The sequence below is a fragment of the Sus scrofa genome, chromosome 13, assembly GCF_000003025.6.
Source record: "Sus scrofa isolate TJ Tabasco breed Duroc chromosome 13, Sscrofa11.1, whole genome shotgun sequence".
NCBI lineage: Eukaryota > Metazoa > Chordata > Mammalia > Artiodactyla > Suidae > Sus > Sus scrofa.
The window spans coordinates 207,530,328-207,551,448 of record NC_010455.5 but is presented as its reverse complement, the minus strand read 5'-3'; the positions used below and the strand labels follow the sequence as shown (position 1 = coordinate 207,551,448).

The window sequence follows — 21,121 nt, the reverse complement described above, 5'->3', positions numbered from 1 at the left end:
TGGCATATGGAGGTTCCCAGGCCAGGGGTCCAATCAGAGCTGTAGCCACCAGGCTACACCAGAGCCACAGCAACACAGGATCTGAGCCATATCTGCAACTTCACAGCAATGTGGGATCCTTAACCCACTGAGCAAGACCAGGGACCGAACCCGCAATCTCGTGGTTCCTAGTCAGATTCATTAACCACTACGCCACAACGGGAACTCCTGCAGTCAGATTCTTAATTCACTGCTCCACAGCAGGAACTCCTAAAGTGTTTCTTTTTTTCTTTCTTTCTTTTTTTTTTTTTTTTTTTTTTTTTTTTTTGCCTTTTTAGGTCCACACCTGTGACATATGGAGTTTCCCAGGCTGGGAGTTGAATCGGAGCTGTAGCTGCTGGCCTATGGCACAGACACAGCAACGCCAGATCCGAGCCATGTCTGAGACCTACACCACAGCTCATGGCAAAGCCAAATCCTTAACCCACTCAAGGAGCAAGCCTGCGTCCTCTTGGTTGCCAGTCAGATTCATTTCCGCTGAGCCACGACAGGAACTCCCTAAAGTGTTTCTTATAGGCAGCATATAGTTGTGTAATTTTTAAAGAAATTTCACATGCCAATATCTGTCTTGCAGTTGATGTCATTAGGTCATTTATACAATGTGATTATTGAAATTGTTGGAAGTTGCTGTTGTGGCTCAGCCGTTAACAAACCCGACTAGGAACCATGAGGTTGCGGGTTCGATCCCTGGCCTTGCTCAGTGGGTTAAGGATCCAGTGTTGCCGTGAGCTGTGGTGTAGGTCACAGATGGGGCTCAGATCCTGCATTGCTATGGCTGTGGCTTGGTGTAGGCCAGTGGCTACAGCTCTGATTGGACCCCTGGCCTGGGAACTTCCATATGCTGTGTGTGCAGCCCTAAAAAGCAAAAAAAAGAAAAAAGAAAAAGAAAGACAGAGAGAAAGAAAAAGAGAGAGAGAAAAAGAAGAAAGGAAGAAGGAAAGAAAAAAGAAATTGTTGGATTTAAATCTATCGTTCACATTTTGGTTTTTTCTGTTCCCTCTGTTTTCCACTTTTCTGTGTCCGTTTCCTGCATCCTTTTGGGTTGTATCAGTAGTTTTAGTATTGCATTTATTGCATTTTAATTCATGAGTTGGCTTTTTTTTTTTTTTGAGTATATCTCTTTCTATAGGTTTTTCAGGGGTTGCTCCAGGAACCACAATATGTATATACTAAACACCTCGTCTCCTTAAAATGAACATTGTGCCGCCCAGGTGACGTGCAGCGGCATTTAGAACTGCGTGTCCCTTCCGTGTCCTCCCTCCATGCCGCAGTTGCCACACATGCAGCATCTACATACGCCAAAACCCCACCAGGCAGTGTGGTAGTTTTTGCCGCCCACATATTGTAAAGACCTTAAGAAGGGAAACAGCCTCTGCGTGGAGCTCTTCTCCATTCCTTTGGCCTTCATTTTTCTGAGCATCCTCGTTTCCCTGGGGTCTTAGATCCCTTCTGAAATCGTAAGATTCCTTTTAGAGCTTGTCTGCTGGGGACGCGCTTTCTTCCTGGCCCTCGGCCTGAGAGGGTCTTTATCTCCCCTTCACTGGAGGAATGACGTTGCTGACACACAGTTCCGGGCTGGCGGTGCTTTTCTCTGACCACCAGCAGGAGTTGCTCCACCGTCGTCCGGCCTCGGGGTTCTGATGGGACGTGAGCCGTCCCTCTGATGGCTGACGCCCTGCATGGGGTAGGGCCTGTTTCTCCATGTGAAATGCTGCTTTCAAGACATTTATCTCTGGGGAGTTCCCGTCGTGGCGCAGTGGTTAAGGAATCCACCTAGGAAGCAGGAGGTTGCGGGTTCGATCCCTGGCCTTGCCAGTGGGTTAAGGATCCGGCCTTGCCGTGAGCTGTGGTGCAGGTCACAGATGTGGCTCGGATCCAGCGTAGCTGGGGCTCTGGCGGAGGCCAGCGGCTGCAGCTCCCTGTAGACTCCGAGCCCGGGAACCTCCACGTGCCGCAGGTGGCTTTCAACAGTCTGAGTGGGGTGTGCGTAGGCTTGACTTTCTTCAGGCTTCTGTTTTGGGTTCGCTGAGCTTCTTGAATCTGCACGTTTACGTTTCCCACCGCATTTGGGAAGTTTGGCTGTTGCTTCCTCAAACACCTTTCTGCGTTCATCTCTGCCTCCTCTCGTGCCGGCCCCGGGGGCGCGAGTGGCAGGCTTCTCGCGGTCCTTCCGCAGGGTCCCGGGCCCCGTTCCTGGGGCAGGCGCCGCTCTCCTTGTCCGTACGGGGTGACCTCTGTCGGCCGTCAGGTCCCCTTGGTCCCCCTCGGCCTGCCCCGCGTTGGGACCGTCCAGAGTGAGCGCCGAGTATTTACTCTCTTGCAAGTCCTCGAGGTGCCCTTTGCTGCTTGAGTGCCTCGGGGTTGCCTTTTGGACGTTTTGGATATTATTTAAGAATCTTGGATCCCGTGGAACTCTCCGGAGTGCTCAAACATGGCTCTTTTTTTTTTTCTTTTTTTCTTTTTTTTTCTAGCCTTCATCCTGGTTGGGGTCACGCCGCAAGTTCAGACCTGCTTCCTGTGGGCTGTGGTTCTGTGTGAGTTTAGTGTCAGAGTCTCCGCAGTGCTGTTGGGGTCCTCCCCCTGTGGGGACCGTGTCCCCTTGGTCCCGCTTTCGACCTTGGCTGGGGTCTACACCACCATTCAATCCTCAGCCTTTCACATGCTGTTGGGTCATTTCCACACAGGACTAGCCCGGGGGTGAGTCTGGAACTTCATGGAAAGCTTTCTAAGGTCTCCTCCTTGTTAACTGCTCCCACTCTCTCGGGCGCGCCACGACCGCCCTTCCTGGCCCTCTGGCTCTAAAGCAGGGCTTTCGGCTTCCTGCCCCGGCGCAGACTTCCTGTGACTGGATCCACCTCCAGGTCAAAGTGACGGTAACCGCAGCTCCTGCTGCTGTGGCTGCTGTGACCGTGGGTTAGGAGCGCCTCTGGGGACAAGCATTTGCCTGTGGAGAAAGGCCAGGAAAAAGAAAGTGAAATGGGGCAAGTCCCCCACTCTCTCTGTCTTGCAGGGCATTGCTCCTCCGGCCCGCGGAGCGAAAGGAGGGGTTCCCTTGGCCACGCCCACTGCGCTATCCTGGGCTTCAGGCTACTTTGAATCTAACCCCGGTGGCCTGGGGGACAGGACGTGCGGCCATGTCGGCCTTTGGTCGGGTTTTGCTTTCTCACCCCAGTCCGTCTGGGAAGTTGCCTTGTTTGACTCTGTGGGATGGTTAGGGTTGTGGTCAGTTCAGAGTGAAGTGGACTGTGTGATATGTGGAGGCTCCCAGGCTCGGGGTCGAATCGGAGCTACAGCTGCCGGTCTACGCCACAGCCCCAGCAATGTGGGATCCGGGCCAGGTCTGCGACCTACACCGCAGCTCACGGTAACGCTGGATCCTTGACCCACTGAGCAAGGGCAGGGACCGAACCCGCAACCTCATGGTTCCTAGTCAGCTTCGTTAACCACTGAGCCACGACGGGAACTCCCCAAAGTTCATCAAATCTTAACAGTTTGATTTACTTTGCCCAGAATGTCATCTTCTTTCTTCATAATAAAACTTAAAAACATAGAGGTGAAGCCTTCCGCATGCCCGTCCCAGGAGCCCCGTGTTCTCTGCCTTCAGAGGCAGCCACTGTCCTCAACTCGGCTTGGGACTCTGGGCGACGTCCCCGCGGTCAGGGTGGACTCGCACATGTTACGCCAAGTCTCCTTTTGCAACTTGCTTTTAAAAATAGCCCTGGTGTTCTGTTCTGTGTGGTTGGGGTGTGCCCTGTGGACCCGTGTGGCCACGGATCCGTGCTCTAATTGCGGCTGCTGGTCCCCTGGATGTCACAGGGTGTCCCCTCATTTCCATCCACTCACTCCCTGCGGGGTGTGTTTCCGGTTTTTCAGAGGCCGGGTTGTCTGGAAAGCTGTGCTTCGGCCAGCACCTGCTTACCCCGTGTCTGGGAATTTGGCCCCTCATGAGGTCTGTGCTTTGGGACATGCTAAGATTCCCTTTGCGGCTCAATACATGCTTGGCTTGTTGGTGTCCCTCGTGCTCTCATTGTATTGAGTCCAAGGCGCAGAGGTCTATTCCTCCAGTTCTCCCGAGGCCTGATGTTTTACCGGGTCTGTTCTTTTCTGTGAGAGAGACGTTAAAAATGTTTCCTGTGCTCGTCGCTGTGTCTGTCTGCTTGTGTCTTTGTCAGGTTTTTGTTTCGTTCCGTTCTTTTTATGGCCACGCCTGGGGCACGTGGAAGATCCCAGGCTAGGAGTCGAGCCCGCGCGGCAGCTGCGACCCCGCATCACGGCCACGACCACACCTGATCCCAGCCCTGCCCCGCGGCTTGGGACAGCGCCGGAGCCTTAACCCACGGAGCAAGGCCAGGGATCGAACCTGCGTCCTCACAGAGACCGCGCAGGTCCTCCCTCACTGAGCCCCCGTGGGATTCCTTGACAATTTTTGTTGTATGTATTTTTAGCGATGTGGTTCAGTATGCAACTATTTGTGACTCTAAACTTTCTTCGAGGGCTGTACCTTTCATTATGTGCGTCTTTGATTCGTTTAATGCTTTTGCCCGGAGCTGCATTTTTGCATATCTCACCACTGTGTTGGTTATTTTCTACCCCGTGATGGGTATGTTTTCAAAACTTTATTTTCAGCCTTCAGAGTCTCTTTTAACAAACAGTTTTCCCGGCAGCGGCATTTGTTTCCTTTTTAATTGTGTTTCGTAAATGTAACCTTTTAACCATCTTTGCCATTTTAAATGTCAAGCTCGGTACTATTAAGCATATTCCCACTGCTGTGCCACTAACCTCTAGAGCTCTTTCATCTTGCAAAGCTCAACTATTCTCATTAACCAACTTTATCTTCCTTTTTCAAATAGAAAAAAGCTTTCACACAGCTACCAAAGGAGGCGGACTCGTTCCATGAACCCACCTGCTTCAACAATAACCAATTCATGGCCGATCTTACTCTATTTACCTCCCTATCCACTCACTTCCCTGCACCCCTCCGCTGGTTATGTGGGGGGTTTTGTTTTGTTTGGTATTGTTTTTATTTTTATTTTTTTTCTTTTTTGCCCTTCCTGCAGCATACGGAGTTCCCTGGAGCAGATCTGAGCCACAGTTGTGACCTGCAACACCGGATCCTTTAACCCACTGTGCCGGGCGGGGGATCGAACCTGCGTCCTGGGGCTGCAGAGACTCTGCTGATCCCACTGCATCACAGCAGGAACTCCTGATTATTTGGAAGCAAATCTGAAACCTCATTGTACTATGTTTTGTGTAAAATTTTAACACGAAACTCTAAAAAGTGACAATTCTTTAACATAATCACAAAACCTTTAACGTAGCTAAAAGAACTAACAGTAATTTGTTAATATCATACAGTCCGTCTTGTGAGGGGTGGACAGTCTCTTAAATCTCTCATCTGTGGGTCCCTACACCATGTCTACTGTCTTGCCATCTGTGGACAAGATGGGGGGCGGGGGTCCCTCCAGCCTGGGTCTTACTTTGTCTTGGGGGGGTCCCTCCAGCCGGGGTCTTGCTTTGTCTTGGGGGGTCCCTCCAGCCCGGGCTTGCTCACTGCATCCCTCTGTCCTCAGCGAGGTCAGGTGTTGATCTGATGTGGGTTCAAGAGTAAAAATTGTTATTTTTCTTTTATCTCCTGTACAATTTTCTTATTATCTGAATTTCTATTGCTGTTTCCTCCAAGGCCTAGGGCCGTAAGCAGCTCGCGTCTGTGAGCAGCGCGTGTGTCTCTGAGCAGCCCGTCTTTGTGCGTGGTGCGTCTCTGCGGCTGATGGGTCTCTGGTGTCACAGCCAGTGACAGTCACTGCTCCATCTTGAGTCCCCGCCGGGCGTGACACAGGCACATTCTTGGTGGATCCTTCCCCCTTCACAGTGCCTTCTGGAATAGTTCCATAAGGAGGAAGCTCCCCTGAGAGAGAATATTTAATTAAAACTTGTGGGTTTTTTGCCTTTGGCCGCTGAAGTTCCCAGGCTAGGGACTAAACCCGGGCCACAGCAGTGACCTGAACTGCTGCAGGGAAGCTGGATCTTTCACCTGCTGCACCACATGGGAATTCCTTGTTCTGTCTATTTTTAAAACGCATCAAGACGGTTTATGCGCAGAGGGAGAAGGGGACTGTCCGAAGCACTGTGACACCAGAAAGCTGGACTCTCCGGAGCCCTTGAGGTCATTCCTGATGCGTAATTACGTGCTCTCAACTCGCCATCCTTCTGGCTTTTTCTGTTAACCTTGCCTTTACAAAAAAAGACGTCTCACTTTTTTTTCTTTTTCTTCACCTGTAGGCTTCCTATTTCCGTTCCTTAGGAGACTTTTCATCGTGGTCACACACAAAAGCCCACCTTTCCCATCCAAACGTCCAGCGAGGAGCATCAGAGGCAGCAGCAGGCTCCCCGGAGCGTCTGCACAGCTGATTTGTGTCTCAGATTCGAGAACATTTTTACGACTATGTTTGCAGCGACAGAGCCTCAGGCCTGACCAACCGTTCTCATTTCTTGGGTCGCCTTTGCCTCGCCTGCGCTTGGATCCTGCTGGGATTTAAAGGTCCGTCTGGGTCCTGAGGTGCACCTGCCGGCAGTGTTTAGGTGGTTATGCCTCTGGGTCCCGGCTCACCCGAAGGCGGCCGCGCTCTGGCTCTTTGCGGGTCTAGTCGGTGGGTCTCCTGCCCTTCCTTCTGAGCTGAATCTGAAGTGCTCTCTTTCCACGGAGCCCCCATCCAGGAACAGCACCACAGCTCGCCGGGCAGCAGGACGGTCTCTCTTCCTCCCAAGCCAAGCGGCGGCCTCGGCGCCCCGGCTCTCTCTCCCCCTGGGCTCAGGCAGGACTCGGCCACGGGGCGAGCGCCTCTGTCCGTTCACCTTCTCCCCTGAGCACCTGCACCCACAGAGCTTGGCCTCTCGGAGCCCACGTTCCCCTGGCCTTGTCCGGCCCCTCTGTCCTCACAATCCCGCTGGCCGATCTGCTCTCCGGCTTCTCTCTCTGCCCTTAGCCGGCGGGCTGTTTTCTGGCTCCCATGGCTGAGTTTGACTCCCCAGGCCTGGTGCTTCTTTGAAGGATGCGTTCCCCTCCCATGTGCTCCAATAGTGTCACCCCTGGCTCAGCCTTGCAAGGTCTGTGTCCCTTGCAGGCAGGTAGGGGCTCCCGCAGTGCCAGAAGCCCCGCTCCAGCTCCCTGCGATGGGAAGCGTGTCCCTGGCCCCCTCAGGTGCTTGTTCCTGATAGCCCGGGGCTTGATGGGGGCACATGTGGTGCAATCGGCCACATGTAACTACTTCCTCCAAGAGCTAACGCAGAACAGGAAGCATCGCGCCTTCGCCAGCAGGACCTCTGGCGGGCGGGTGTCTTCCCAGACGCGCAGCAGACCCAGCCTGCTAAAGGGTGGAACTGAAGCCCCCCAGCCCAGCCGGGACCCCCTGCTGAGGTCTCCAGGACATCAAGCAGGTGAGCGGACAGAGAACTGCCTGAGTCAGGCTAGATTTTCTGGAGGGGAGCTCTGCCCTGAGGCCAGTCCCCAGGCTGTGGCTGGTGCCCAGGCTGGGGCTGCTGCTGTCCCCAAGGGGAGCAGCTCCAAGGGGCCCGGCCTACAGGGGCTCTGGTGGTCCTGATCCCTGTCGCCCATGCTGCAGCGTCCACTCCAGCCCCCTGGGCTGAGATCCGGCGGGGAGGAGTGCTGAGCCCTCCGCGAGCTGAGCAGCTCTGGAGGAGAGAGATGGAACTGAGGAGTCGGGCCCAGCAGGGGAGGACGTGCGGGGCCTCAGGCCTGGGCTGCCCAGTACAGGGGCTCTCCGGGCATTTGCTGAGCCCCCGACGTGGGAGCTGCGGGGCCTGGCAGAGCCCAGAGGAGACCGGGGGGAGGGGAGGCAGGCCAGACCGCCCTGGCAGGGTCGGGGTGGGTGCACAGCGGGCTGTGTAGGAGGGCTTCTGGGCCACCCCAGCTGCACCTTCCTCTTCCTGCCTGAGCCCTGCTCTCTTCACGCCTCTGTGTTAGTGTGAGCGTGTGTGTGAGTGTGTGTGCACACATCGTGCCCTGTCTTGGTGGAGGGGCCCCTGCTTCTCCAGGATTCCCGAAGGGTGACGCACTCTGGCCTAGTTATGTGGAAACGCTGGGTGACTGTCGAGTCTTAGGGGGACCGACCCTGGGTCTGTGACTGACACCTCCCACACCCAGGCCCCCGGGAGGGAGGAGGTGAGCCAAGCCCGAGAACCAGGACAGGTGTCGGAGAGGGGCTCTTGGTGGCCCTCGGCTCTGCCCCAAGGGAGGAGAGACAGTTCCCGAGGGGCCCAGCCAGCCACCAGCACCCTCCCCACCAGCCCAGGTTCTCAGCTAAAATCTGGGCGGATCCGTCTGCCTCCAGTTGGTGTCAGCTGTAGGCTGGGGACAAGTGACATTTTTACTTGGAGATTTCAGGAGGGCAGAAGCCCATGCAGCCGGGTGCCTTGGGCAAGCTCCCTGGAGGCGCCGCTGTGCCGGGGACAGGGGAGGCCTGTCTGCTCTGCCTGGAGGGTGTGACACGGGCTGGCCTCCCATCTGAGAAATGGGCCGGTCGTTTACGCTCAGTGGGCTCTGCAAATTATCATCAAAACTCCCATCCCTGGGGAGTGCAGGCGCGGGGCCTCGGGCGAGGCGAGCCTGTGTAAGAGGCCCTGCAGCTTCGGCTCAGACCCAGGCGCGGTCGGCAGCTCACGGGCCGTGGGCAGATGCTTTCCCTGCAGGTGGGGCGGCTCAGGGCCCATGGTGGCCCTGTGTGACTCAGGCCTCCCAGCTCTGGAAGGCGCCCTGGCGGGGGAGGGCCTGGCTGTTCTGCACAGCTGTCATCACGAGGGCCCCGCGGTCCTGCCTCAGCCAATGTCATGGGGCAGCTGCCAGGGGTTAGAGATCTGTGTCCCCAAGGGGTCAGCCAGGCCAGCCGAGACCCCCCATTCCTGTGCTCTCCTCCCCAGGCTAGGCGGCTTCATGGTGACGTCTGGGTGACACCACCCGGCAGCAGGGCTGGGATGCTGACCCTGGCCAGTGCCTGTGTTCCTTTCTGCACAAACTGGGCCTGAAGTGGGTGTTGGTTCCCATCTTGCCCCAGACCCGCCTGTGCGGGCAGCTGAGACCCGATGGAGTGGGTGTCGAGTCCCAGGGGCCCGGGGACGGCGACACCTGCCTGTCCCAGCTGTGCTGCCGCCGTCCCCCACCTGGCCACTGGGGCCTTGTCTCTGCATGGGGGGGTCACGGTCGGGCTGGTGGAGTGTGTGCACGGCAGCGGGCAGCTTGGGGTGCTGTGGACCCCCCCCACCTGATGCTGCCTGCTGAGCCCTACACAAAAGGGCCCCCAGCCCCACCCCAAGCTTCCCCCTCCTGGGCAGAGTGGGCTGCTGGTGGAGAGGAGTCCTCAGTGGGCCTGCGTTTTCCAGTCGCTCCCACTCCTGGCAAGTGGGCTTCTTGGGGATGTGGCAGGGCACAATAAATCCCCAAGCTGCCTAGACCCCAAGCTGCCTAGCAGACCCCAGCTTCTGCGTGAGCCCTGGCCCATCCCTGCTCTGCAAAGCCTCCCAAGTGGCCCAGGTCGAGCTGTCATGTGGGCTTGGGTGTGGGGTGCCACGGCCCCACGGCTCTGAGGGGGCAAGCGAAATAGGAGCCAGTCACCTCACCGCCTCCAAAACACACAGAGCAGGAACCCATGGCTCTGCCCCCACCCCGCCCCCAAGGTGGGGTGGGAAAGCACCCCCAGGAGCCCTCCCCGACCTGGGGTGCTCACCGTGGGGTCGGAGGGCTCTTCAGAGGGTCACAGCCAGTGGTACAATTGTGCATGCATGCACAGGGACAGAGATTTGCTTTGAGGAGGTGGCTTGTGGGCTCGTGGAAGCAAGTCCAAAACCTGCAGGCTGGTTTTTCGAGAAGACTTGGTGTGTCCGCTCAAGTCCAAAGGCCATCTGGAGACAGCGGCCCCTTCTTGGGGGCCATCAGTCTTTCCCTCACAGCCTTTGACTGATTAGACGAGGCCCACCCACACCGTGGTGGGCCATCTGCTTTGCTCGGAGTCACTGATTTAATGCTGATCTCCTCTACGAAATGCCTTTGTGGTGACATCCAGGTCAGGGTTTGAGAAAACATCTGGGCACCGTGGCCCAGCAGAGTTGGCATGTGAAACGCGCCATCAAGGCACTGTGGCTCCCAGACAAGGGAGAAATCTGAGGTCCAGAGGGTGAAGGACCTGTCCACAGTCACTCGGCAGGCAGCTGAATGGAGACCCGAGAGCATCAGCCCTGGGGCCGGACTGACGTGGGCCCCAGTCCGGCTCCCCGGCTTGGCTGGGACTGCTCATCCTCCATCCTTAGGGAGAGGGAGCAGGTTTGGTCGCGCCTCGGGGCAGCTGCGAGCAAATCGAAGCTGTGAGTGCAGAGCTCGGCCGGATCAGCAGAGCGGCTGCCGAGGCTCACTGGTCCTCTCGACTGGAGTCCTGAGTGGCTGTCCCGGCAGGGACCACTGCCCCCTGGCCCAGGCTCCACCTGCAGACTGGCCCTGTCTGCTACGACCCCATCGTGTGGCTGTGCCTCCATGGCCACTGCCCTCTGCCCAGGAGCTGTCACGAGGGAGTCCCGGTCCCCGGCTCATCGAGGTGGGGTCAGGCCTCTTAGATGTTCAGATCCAGCCAAGTCTGAGGTACAGAAGCTCTGCACCCATGTGGCCTGATCCCACTGCTCGGGAAGCTTCTGAGGAGCCAAGGTCAGGGCCTGAAGCCAGCCTCTTCGCTGGGCGTGACCTCACCCAGCCAGGGCTCCTGCCCCCTAGACTCCCGGAACACAGGGCTTGCTCCCCCCCTCCAACGCTTGGGGGCTGGGTGCCCGGAGACACAGCCCTAAGGGGCAGTATTTCCACCAATTCAGGTTTTTTTTTTTTCCCCTTTTTTCTTTTTAGGGTGGCACCCTAGGCACATGGAAGTGTTCAGGCCAGGGGTCAAATCGGGGCGACAGCCACCGGCCTACACCACAGCCACAGCAACGCGGGCTCCAAGCCACGTCTACAACCTACGCTGAAGCTTTTGGCAATGCCGGATCCTTAACCCACTGAGCAAGGCATCAAACCCGCACCCTCAGCGATATTAGCTGGATTCTTAATCCACTGAGCCACAGCAGGAACTCCTGGTTTTTTTCTGTGTAAACCTATTTTTACTTGTCTATGGTTACAAAAGACAAAACAGATGCTCTGTAATTTGTCACAAGCTGGAGGCACCTACCCAGGGCGGAGGCCCCTGCTGAACCCTAGTGTTGAAAACCCACGGATTCATTTCTGTTTACTATTTATTTATTTATCTTTTCAGGGCCTCACCTGCAGCATGTGGAGGTTCCCAGGCTAGGAGTCGAATCAGAGCTGTTGCCTCTGGCCTACACCACAGCCACAGCAACGCCAGATCCGAGCCACCTCTTCAACCTACACCACAGCTCACGGCTGGATCCTTAACCCACTGAACGAGGCCACGTACTGAACCTGCGTCCTCACGGATACTAGTCAGATTCGTTTCCACTGAGCCACAATGGGAACTCCTATGTATTTATTTTTAAAAATATTTTGCTCGCACCCACGGAACCTGTATAAGCTCCCAGGCCAGGATCGAACTTGCACCACAGCAGGGACTCAAGCTGCTGCAGTGACAATGCCAGATCCATAGCCCACTGGGCCAGACGGGAACTCCCAGATTCATTTTCATTTTTTGCTTTTTAGGGCCGCACCTGTGGCAATTGGAAGTTCCCAGGCTAGGAGTCCAATTGGAGCTACAGCTATCAGCCTACACCACAGCTCACGGCAACACGGGATCTCTGACCCACTTAGGCCAGGGATCAAACCCACATCCTCACGGGTACTAGTCAGATTCGTTTGCACTGCGCGACAACGGGAACTCCTCCAGCTGCCTGTTTAAAATCGTGTGGATGTGGCTGCATGTTGGCATTTGCAGTGGTGGGGTTTTCAAGTGTGATGGAAATCCGGGGGAGGTGTGGGGGTGCAGGGGTACCACTCGTTCTTGGCAGAAGCCCTAACCCTAGCATCTGGGAGAGCAGTGCCCACGGACAAGACAGGCAAGCACCTGCTCAGGAATGACCGGAGGGGCGAGCGACTTGTGAGCAGATTCCCCGCAGCGGGTGACTGTCCTTGGAGGGGGTCGGCAGGAGGGACAGAAAAACTGACACTTTGGGAACGCAGAGAAATTTCAAAGCAGTTCAGCAACCACCCTGGAATTCTGATTTTCTTAAACGCGTGAATTTTTTTTTCAAGTATCACAACGTTTATTGATAGATACGAGTATATAAAATCAGGGCATGAACATGACTTGATAAATTAAGTGGACTTCATTGCAACACTATAATAAGAGGGACCAATTCCAATCCTCACCATTTGTTTCACACCCACCAAAACCATATCAAGGGCATTTGCGATCTTTCAAAATGGATCGGTTTTGTGCAAGTAAACCATGTCTCTTTTAAAAAGGCTTGTGCGCTCGCCCAGGCTCGAGGATGTTAAAATCGAGCACATAAAGCCCAGTGCTAGAGGCAGAAATACAGGCAATCTACGAGTACGGCAACGACCCTCAATTACAGTTAAGAATTTTTCTGCAACAACCAAATGGATAATTGAATATTGCGACAACTCAAGTATTCCTGAGCAAAGCACGTGTCACAGTATTCGGCGCTGCTCTTCAGTTGTCTACCTTAAAACAGCCTGGGCCAACTGGCAGCAAAGGAGGTCCTTGCCATAGACTGCCTCTGCTTGAGAACTTAGGGTGCAAGCATTGCGTGCTGCTAACACACGATGGAAACGTCGGAGATACTCCTCCAATCGTCGGTGGTGGACTGTGATTAAGACATGACGCTACCGGAAACCTTGTGCAGAGGGAATCCTGATGTGCCTCTGCTTTAAACGTTGTGAAAACATCCCAGGGGTTATAGGTCAAAGGCGGTTACATCATGACAACAGTACGTGTTGCACAACGTAAGGCTTTGGCTGGTTCTTTTAGTCAGCTCCTTCCTCAGGTTCTTCTTCTTCTTCCGCAATTTCTGGCCAGGTTAGCCACAGATGCACCTGGAACAAAGCCTTGCCTTTCCCAGGAAGCTCTTGGGTTATAGCTTCTTTCCAAGCCAGGAGAGCTTCTTCCTCAGTAACCTCCATGTCATGGAAGGGAACAAAAAAGCGGAGCGGCGTGCCTTTGGGGAAGCTGCTGTTGGAGCAGGGCACCGGTAGCAGAGAGGTCAACGTGACCATGAGGGACCTTCTGCATCACGGGCTTGAAGGAAAGAAGCAGTTGTTTCTCCTGCGCTGATCGTTCTTTGGAAGGAGCAGCGGAAGAACCTGTTTCGTTGCCGGTGGGTTTTACTTCACTAGAAATGTACTGTAAGCAGCAAGTCACTAAGATGCTCACAAACCCTTTGTCTACATGAAGTTTGGGAGAGATGTTCTCTTTAACCCATTTATTTGGTTTGAGGGGATGGATCCAACTTGATTTGCTTGGATGGTTCCTTCTCCAATTTGAGGAACGAGAAGCTTAGTCCCTTTCCTTCCAAGATCTCCAACGTGCGGTCCTTATTCTGACCAATCTCTGGAAGCATTTTCTGCGCAGTGACCTTGCTTTGTTGGAGAAGCTCTGTTAACCATTCTCGGTCTCGGAAGGCAGCTAATTGCTGGAGACAAAGTAAGAAGAGAGGAAAGCGGGTGCCCCTTTCCAGTGGCTGCGCTTGTTCTAAAATGCTCACCAGCTCTGAAATGACAGCACGAGCTGCAAACGCTGCTACATACGACTTCACCCAAGGGATGTCAACCTCCAGAGTGGGGCGCGGGTCCAATACATTCAGGAAAGCCTGCATGAAGCTGTCGCTTGTGGCTCTCCCTTCCTGTTTGAGTCAACTGATCAAAGAACTGGCTTTTGCTTTATCTTCCTCACTTCTGTCTAAGGACAGGATGATGCTTCGCTTAACATCTCGGGGAGAAAGCGTCTGAGGCTCTCGTCTCTCTTATACCACCGACAGCTTCGTTTGCATTTCCACCACCCAGATACTCAGTTGCAGTTAGTTTCAGCAGGTCTTCCTTTGATGGTGGTGGCTTTATACTGGTTTGGGCAGGCTCTTCCTGGATTAGTGGTGGGTGAGTTTTGGGACCAAGATGAAGTGTCTGTCCCAGAGGTGGTGTTTGAGGGCGCGGGGGTCGTGCACTAGGAGGAGTCAGAGGTATCTGGGGCTGAAGCTTTGGCACTTGATTTGTGTTCATTAGGAAAGACTGAGCAGGCCTCAGGCGAATCTGGCTCTTCATCAACTTGCCTCCCATCCCCCCAAACTGCGATTGTGTGGGAGGCATGATGTGCCCCCATGGCCATTGAAAGGTGGATTTGAATGATGACACCCCATCGTAGGTCAAAATCTGTCCTGGATAACTCCTGGACCAGTACCAATTCCACTACCTGGCACTTGTCCGAACATATCAGCCAGGCCTCCAAGTGGGTCCCTCTCCATTTTCATCCTGGGTGGCATGAACGGTCCCTCCAGAAAGAAGTCACTTCTCATCCCTTGAGCCATAGGAGCAGGAATACACACCCCCAGATCTTTTACTGCATCCTGACGGATTCGGCTGATCGGTCTTTGGTCCATTGTCAAGAAAAGCCTTGCGAGGAACCCAGGGCTGTTCTCGCAACTCCACGGTTTCCTGCAGCAGGAAACGAATCCTTGCTGGCAATTCCTTACTTAACACCAGGAAGCGCATTCTGGCAAAGTACCGGTCCATTAAGGACTGGGCTCGCTCCGGGTCTAGCCTAGGTCCCCCGTCCTCATCACCTGGCAGAGGCGCTGCAAACCTCTCCCGTGTTTGGGGTCGGACGCCCTTCTTTTTTTCCAAAGGCGTTTTGATGCACCTAGGAAGGACAGATTCGTGCATAAGATCAAGCTTTCCAAGTTCTCCGGGGAACCTGGTGCTCCCCAACAGTCTGATCTTAGCCGTGGCTCTCGGCTCCCCGCCTCGGGGAGCAGGGGATTTTCCCGCGTATCACACACATCCACGTTTCTGCTTCGGTGTTCAAATTCACCCTGTAATTTGGAAATTAGGCGGCGTCTGAATGTTGTGCTTTGCTTCTGTCCTGGTTGACCCTCTGCCGCTGGGCTGTCAGAGTCTGGTGCATCTTCTGCCGATCGCAGACCTGGCCGCGCATCCGGTGAGCTCTGCTCTGGCTCTTCCAGGGCTTTGCCCACAGTCAGCAGTACGAGCCCTTTCAGGATGAGTTGAGCCTCTACATGCACATTGAGGAGCTCGAGGCTCAGCTTGTCAAACTTTTCAGGAGTAGGCGTAGTTAGCACGCCTCTGACTCTCCCGGGCGTTGCGTCGTGCCGGTCTTTCTCATTTGCGGCGTTGTTCGCTGCGGAGGTGTCACCTCGTCCAGTGCTTGGTGCAGGGATCCGCTTCCGAGGTTTTCCCCGGGAACGCGCTGGTGCCGGCGGTCTTGGGGTCGTGCTGAGGTGCACCCTACCTCCTGCTCCGCCCAAAGAAGCCCTGAAACGAGAAGCACCCCCTTCTGCCGTCGCACTCTCCACTTGGGCGGCTTGACAACGAAGAATCCTCAAAAGAACCCTATCAGTGGAGGGTGGGGAGGGAAGGGGACGGGAGAAACGGAAACCTGGACATTCTCGGTGTTGGAAGATGCGAGGAAGAGCCTACACAGAAATACAGGACGCGCCGAACGGCTGAGAACCAGTCTTTGAAAAAGCCACACTCTGTCTCCCTTGCAACAAACACTGCGATCGGTAACAGAAGGGCCAACTCTAGGATACGGAGGCACCTTACGTGGAAGATGCAGTTGTTACGGCCTCAGGGTCGAGCGACAGACCCCACGAAGGGCTTAACTGAAGTCTCGGCTTCTCCCCGCGGCCCGTGCTCTGAACGAGGCGCAGGCGGCTCGTGGGAAGACGCGAGGCACCAGATGCACAGCGCCTGGCACTAGGCAGGCGGAAGACCCCGGCCGCAACCTGGCGGCAGGAACCCCCACCCCATTTTTTCCCTTCCTGGGAACAAAAGAGCAGTGGACTCCTCCCACCCGGGCCGAGTTAGCTCAAACGTATGAATTTTTAAAAAAGAAACAAACACCATTGCATGTGTTTACTGTAGGAGATTTGGAAAATACAAACAGAAGTCATGAAGAAAATTGAAAATGCTTATAACACCACCACCCAGAAGAAACCTAACCTCTTTTGGTTTTTTTACATTTCCTGTTTTCCCACAAAGGATTTTTTATTGTAAAAATTGAGCCACCCTGAGCAGCTGTTCACACATTTTTCATTGCTGTGTGAGTTTCCACTGGTTGAGCATCACAAGTGTTAAAAACCATGTCCGGGGAGTTCCTGCTGTGGCCAGCGGGTTAAAGGATCCGGTGCTGTTTCTGCAGCAGCTCAGGTCACTGCTGAGGTGTGGGTTTGCTCCCCAGCCAGGCACGGCGGGTGAAGGACCTGGCATTGCTGCAGCTGAGGCTCACATTTGCTCCCTGGCCCAGGAACTTCCATATACCTTGGGTGCGGCCAAAAGTAAAATAAAAAACTGTCCAGTGTGGTAGCCAGACCATGAATCTAGGTTTTTTTGTTTTCTTTCTTTCTTTCTTTCTTTCTTTCTTTTTTTTTTTTTTTTTTTTTTTTTGTCTTCGTAGGGCCACACCTAAGGCATATAGAGGTTCCCAGGCTAGGGGTCGAATCAGAGCTGTAGCTGCTGGCCTACACCACAGCCACAGCAACGTGGGATCCGAGCTGCGTCTGTGACCCATGCCACAGCTCACAGCAACACCGGATCCTTAGCCCACTGAGCGAGGCCAGGGATCGAACCCAAAACCTCATGGTTCCTAGTCGGACTCATTAACCACTGCGCCGTGATGGGAACTCCTCTGTTATAACTTATTGCAAGATGTTGAATATAGTTCCCTGTGCTGTACAGTTTATCTATTTTATGTCTCAGAGTGCGTGTCTATTACCCCAAACTCCTAGTTTGTCCCCCTCCTGTCCCATTTGGTGACCATAGTTTGTTTTCTATGTTTGTGAGTCTGTTTCTGTTTTGTAAGTTCATTTGTGTCATGTTTTGGACTCCACGTATGAGTGCTATCATATGATATTTGTCTTTCTCTGTCTGACTCCACTTAGTATGAGAATCTCTAGGTCCACCCATGCTGCTGCAAATGGCAGGATTTCATTCTTTTTATGGCTGCGTAATATTCCACCGTGTATATGGACCACGTCTTCTGTATCCAGTCCTCGTCGTCAGTGGACATTTAGGTTCTTTCCACGTCTTTGCTGTCGTGAAGAGTGTTGCAGTGCACATAGGGGTGCACGTGTCTCTTTGAATTTGAGTTTTCATCTTAGAGCCTCTTCTTGATAATTTCTCTAGTTTTTACACTCAGGATTCCTTACTCTGAGATACACATTCTTCTATTCCTTTGATCATTTTATGTCCTAAAGCTGAGTTTACACAGCCCATGGAAGAAGGGGGCGCTGCCCTGGCACCTGGCTTCCCAGGAACCCTCTCTGCCGGGCACCTCCTGAGGCGGGCATCCTGCTGCTCGATTCTCTCACCAGCCGCTGACCCAAGAGTCACATGGACTCTGTCCCAGAAGATTCCCGATGCATTTTTCAGGCCAACTTGCCTCTTCCTTTCCAAAGCTGCCCACCCGTTGCCAGGCATGGTCTTGTCCAGACGATCAATTTTATTGGGTTTTTCCAAAGAAAGGGCTTTTTTTTTTTCTGTTTCAGGTCTGCACCCATAGCATATGGAAGTTCCTGGCCAGAGGATGAATCAGAGCTGCAGCTGCCGGCCTGTGCCACAGCCACAGCAACGCCAGATCCTTAAGCCACCGAGCAAGGCCCGGGATTGAACCCGCTTCCTCATGAGTACTCGCTGGGTTCATAACCGCCGAGCCACAGCAGGAACTCCGAGAAAGGGGTTTCCATGTACTTGGCAACTTTAGCTCTTTTGTTTGTTTTCTGGCTCATCGACTTCTCTCGTCAGCTGTGTATTTATTTAGCTTCGTGGTTCCCTCTCGCTCATCTGAATTTTCCGCCTGGCACGTTCGCTGCCTTTGCTTCTGGGCAGCACAAAGGCGCTCAGGGGAGCGGGCGCCTCTGCATCCGGAGGGAGGCCTCCCTCGCGGTGGGAGGGCTGGCGGTGTCTCCCTCTGACATGACTCGAAAGGTAACTTCCTTTCCCCTTGAACTTAAGGGGTATTGAGCAGAGCGATTTCAAGGCTCTGATTAACAGGTGCTGGGGGGGAGCGCGTCTCATTTTATTCCATTTGTCAGAAGCTGTGGCCTGCAGCGTTGCTGCCCTCAGCCCTCAGGGAGGGCACGGAGCAGCCGTGGACATGGAGATGGGTTTTCGCAGGGCCGAGGGTGTGTCGGTTCGGAGACTCTGTGGCATCCTCGCCATTGGGAAACCCCGTGATCTGGGGGTGGCCTGTTCCCACCCACAGTGGAATCGGCTTCCGCCCAACTCGGGGATGTAAAGCAGAACCAAACAGCCTGGGCGCTGTCTGGATTTTAGAGGGGGCGCCTCTTTGAGATCCGTTGTAATGGCCTTTTCTCTACACGAAGCAGCCTGGCGTCCTCAGCTCCCTGACTTCCGTCTTTTAACCTTTTCCCAGAGAGCCTCTGTCTGTTGTCACTTGCTGGCTGTGCCTCTGGCAAGCCAGGTGGGCTCTGGGTCTGACACCAGATGGTCCAGGCCAGGCCCTGATGCCAGGGCCTAATGGTCAGTGAGGCCGGGGCCCGCAGGGCCTTGTGGGAGGGTCTGCACCTCGGCCAAGCCCTTGTCTTTGGCAGGAAGCCTGATCCGACACCCGCCAGGCCTCCCTGGCCTCTTGCTAAACTTGTCTTTCTTTTTTGATGTTTCCTCTTTTTCTTCTGGCTTTTGCCAGATAAGGACCATGGGCTCTACGGAGCGTGTGAGACGTGGAAGGAACAGGTCCTATTTTTCTCTGATGCTCCTTCTGCGTCTCGGCCCTGACTTCGAGGTCCTTATCCCTGATGAAGGGTGATCTTGCCAGCGTGCCCGGGGCTCGGGGAAGCCGAGGCGGCTGGGGACTGGGGGATGTGCCATTTCCTGCCGTCTGTAGCTGCTCTAGGTTGCACCAGCAACACCCTGCCGGGCAGGGGCAGGCTCAAGGGCGGCTCTGACTCAAAGTTCTCCGCTTGGGGTTTTTCACCTTGAGTCGTGGTGAGGGGCTGGCACTTTGGGTTGGGGAGATTACAGCCTGGGAACTGCAGGGCCACAGGGAGGGCGCCACGGGCCTGGGCTTAGCTGGCCCAGCTGGAGCCCACACGCTGCCCCCTGCTCTGGAACCAGCTGCCCTGGCCAAATTGGGCCCTAGGAGAACACCCAGAGGGAGTCTCGGTCTGTGAGGCTTCGAAAGGCTGGTTTCAGGTAAGGCCCTGGGCCTCTGATGGCCAGACCTGGCTGCTGGGCAGGTTCCCTGTGACCCCCGCCCACTGGGGCCCTGCTTGCCGGTGGCCAAGAGGAGGGCGGGCTGCCTGCTTCACCTGCCCACCTCTGAGCTCCCGCAGCCACCTTGTGTACAGGTGTCCTGCCCCCGAGGGGCAGTGGGCACCAGCCTGGGATGGAGCCATTGGCCCGGTGCTTAAGTGAGAAGCCAGTGGGAGCAGCACCCGGGCAACCCCGCCCACCTGGCTTCCTGCGGTCACGGTCAGGACCTGCGGCCTGTGGCTCCTCTGTCGTAACCAAGGCACACGCCCCCAGGTGTGGGAGGTGCTCCGGCTGTAACCGCTGCCAGGGCCACACGCTGCTGCCCCGGGCCTCACTCTCCCTGTGCCAGGACCTGACTTAGAAGCTGGTCATCGGAACAGTTTGGGGTCCGGTCTGTGGCCACAGGAGAGAGCGTCCAGCTGTGCTGGCAGGGCCTCCTCTGGAGCCCGCAGGACCGGCACCCCACCGTGCCACACACACCACTGGTGCGCTTGGGGTGGGGGTCTCCACCCACTGTGTGGAGCAGCCCCACCTCAGCAGTGGGGGCACCATCCGAGACTGACTGGACCTGGCCCCAGTCCAGCCAAGGGGCTCGACTGGCTCCCTCTGGCCCCGCGGGGGGCCAGCCTCAGAGCTTTGGGGACCCACGTGGAAAACAGGCCTGAGCCCATGCCCCCTCTGGGCACACGGGGTTTTCACACACCGTGGGCCTGGAGTGAACCGAAACCCCCTTGCTGCTCCCACTCTGCGGTAGGGAAGCTGGGGCAGGGCCGAAGTTCCGCTTTTGACCCAAACAGGAAGGATCCAAGGGTCTGTCTTGATGCCTCTAGCTCCTGATTATAACCTTGCTGGGGACCAGGCAGAGGGTCACCTCCAAAAAGACAGGAAGGTGGGGCAGGGGGCCTTTAAGCACTGGGACCCCCAGGGATTTCCTGGGGTCCTCCCCCACCCAGAGCCCTGGCACGGATGCTGGGAGTGCAGAGGCCAGGCGGGGCCCACCTCCAGGGGCACCCGGGGCCCACAGGCCACGGCAGGGGCCACAGCAGGGACCACAAGTCCCTCCACACAGACAGGCCCTGGGTTGGAGCTTTGGGCCCCTGAGGCCCCGTGCGGCCCAGCACCCTAAGGCAGTACCCTGGGGAGAGGAGCTGCCGTCAAAGGTACTCGGGGTGAGCCTGTTGATTTTGAGTTCTGATAAAACACACCCTTTCCTGCCTGCCACCTCCGGTTTGCTGGCTTCTCAGCCCTTGGTGTCAGATCAAAGGCCACAGCCCTACAGGTTCTCAGACCAGGGCCCACGTGCCCAGGAAGCCCTGCCACCCCTCCTGGGGCTGACCAGGAGGAGGTCTGACCTGGAGGAGAGCCGTCTTGCTAAGGCCTGCACAGCGGGCAGCAGGTTCGAAGGCGCTTCCAAGAACCAAAAGCAGAGCCAGAATGCCAGGCTTCGGCCCCGCCCCCACAACCCTGCCCCTGGGAGCATCAGGACCAGTCGCTGAGGGCCAAATGCCACATGCCCCACGCATGTCTTGCCCCAGGCACCGGATGTTTATGACAGCAGGTGCAGAATAAGAAAAACAAAATAATGACAGCCTAGAGCTGGTGGCCTCGGGCCAGGCTGGT

The 21,121-nt window shown here is 55.5% G+C and overlaps 1 protein-coding gene and 1 pseudogene across 1 annotated transcript in view; one reads left to right on the top strand and one right to left on the bottom strand.

The window, feature by feature from the left end:
* ITGB2 (integrin subunit beta 2) overlaps positions 7,341-21,121 on the top strand; it is a 29,828-nt gene continuing 16,047 nt past the window's right edge. The window contains 1 exon segment of the mRNA NM_213908.1: positions 7,341-7,473. The gene's annotated coding sequence lies outside the window, so the exon portion shown is untranslated.
* On the bottom strand, positions 11,809-19,644 carry LOC106508046 (annotated as a pseudogene).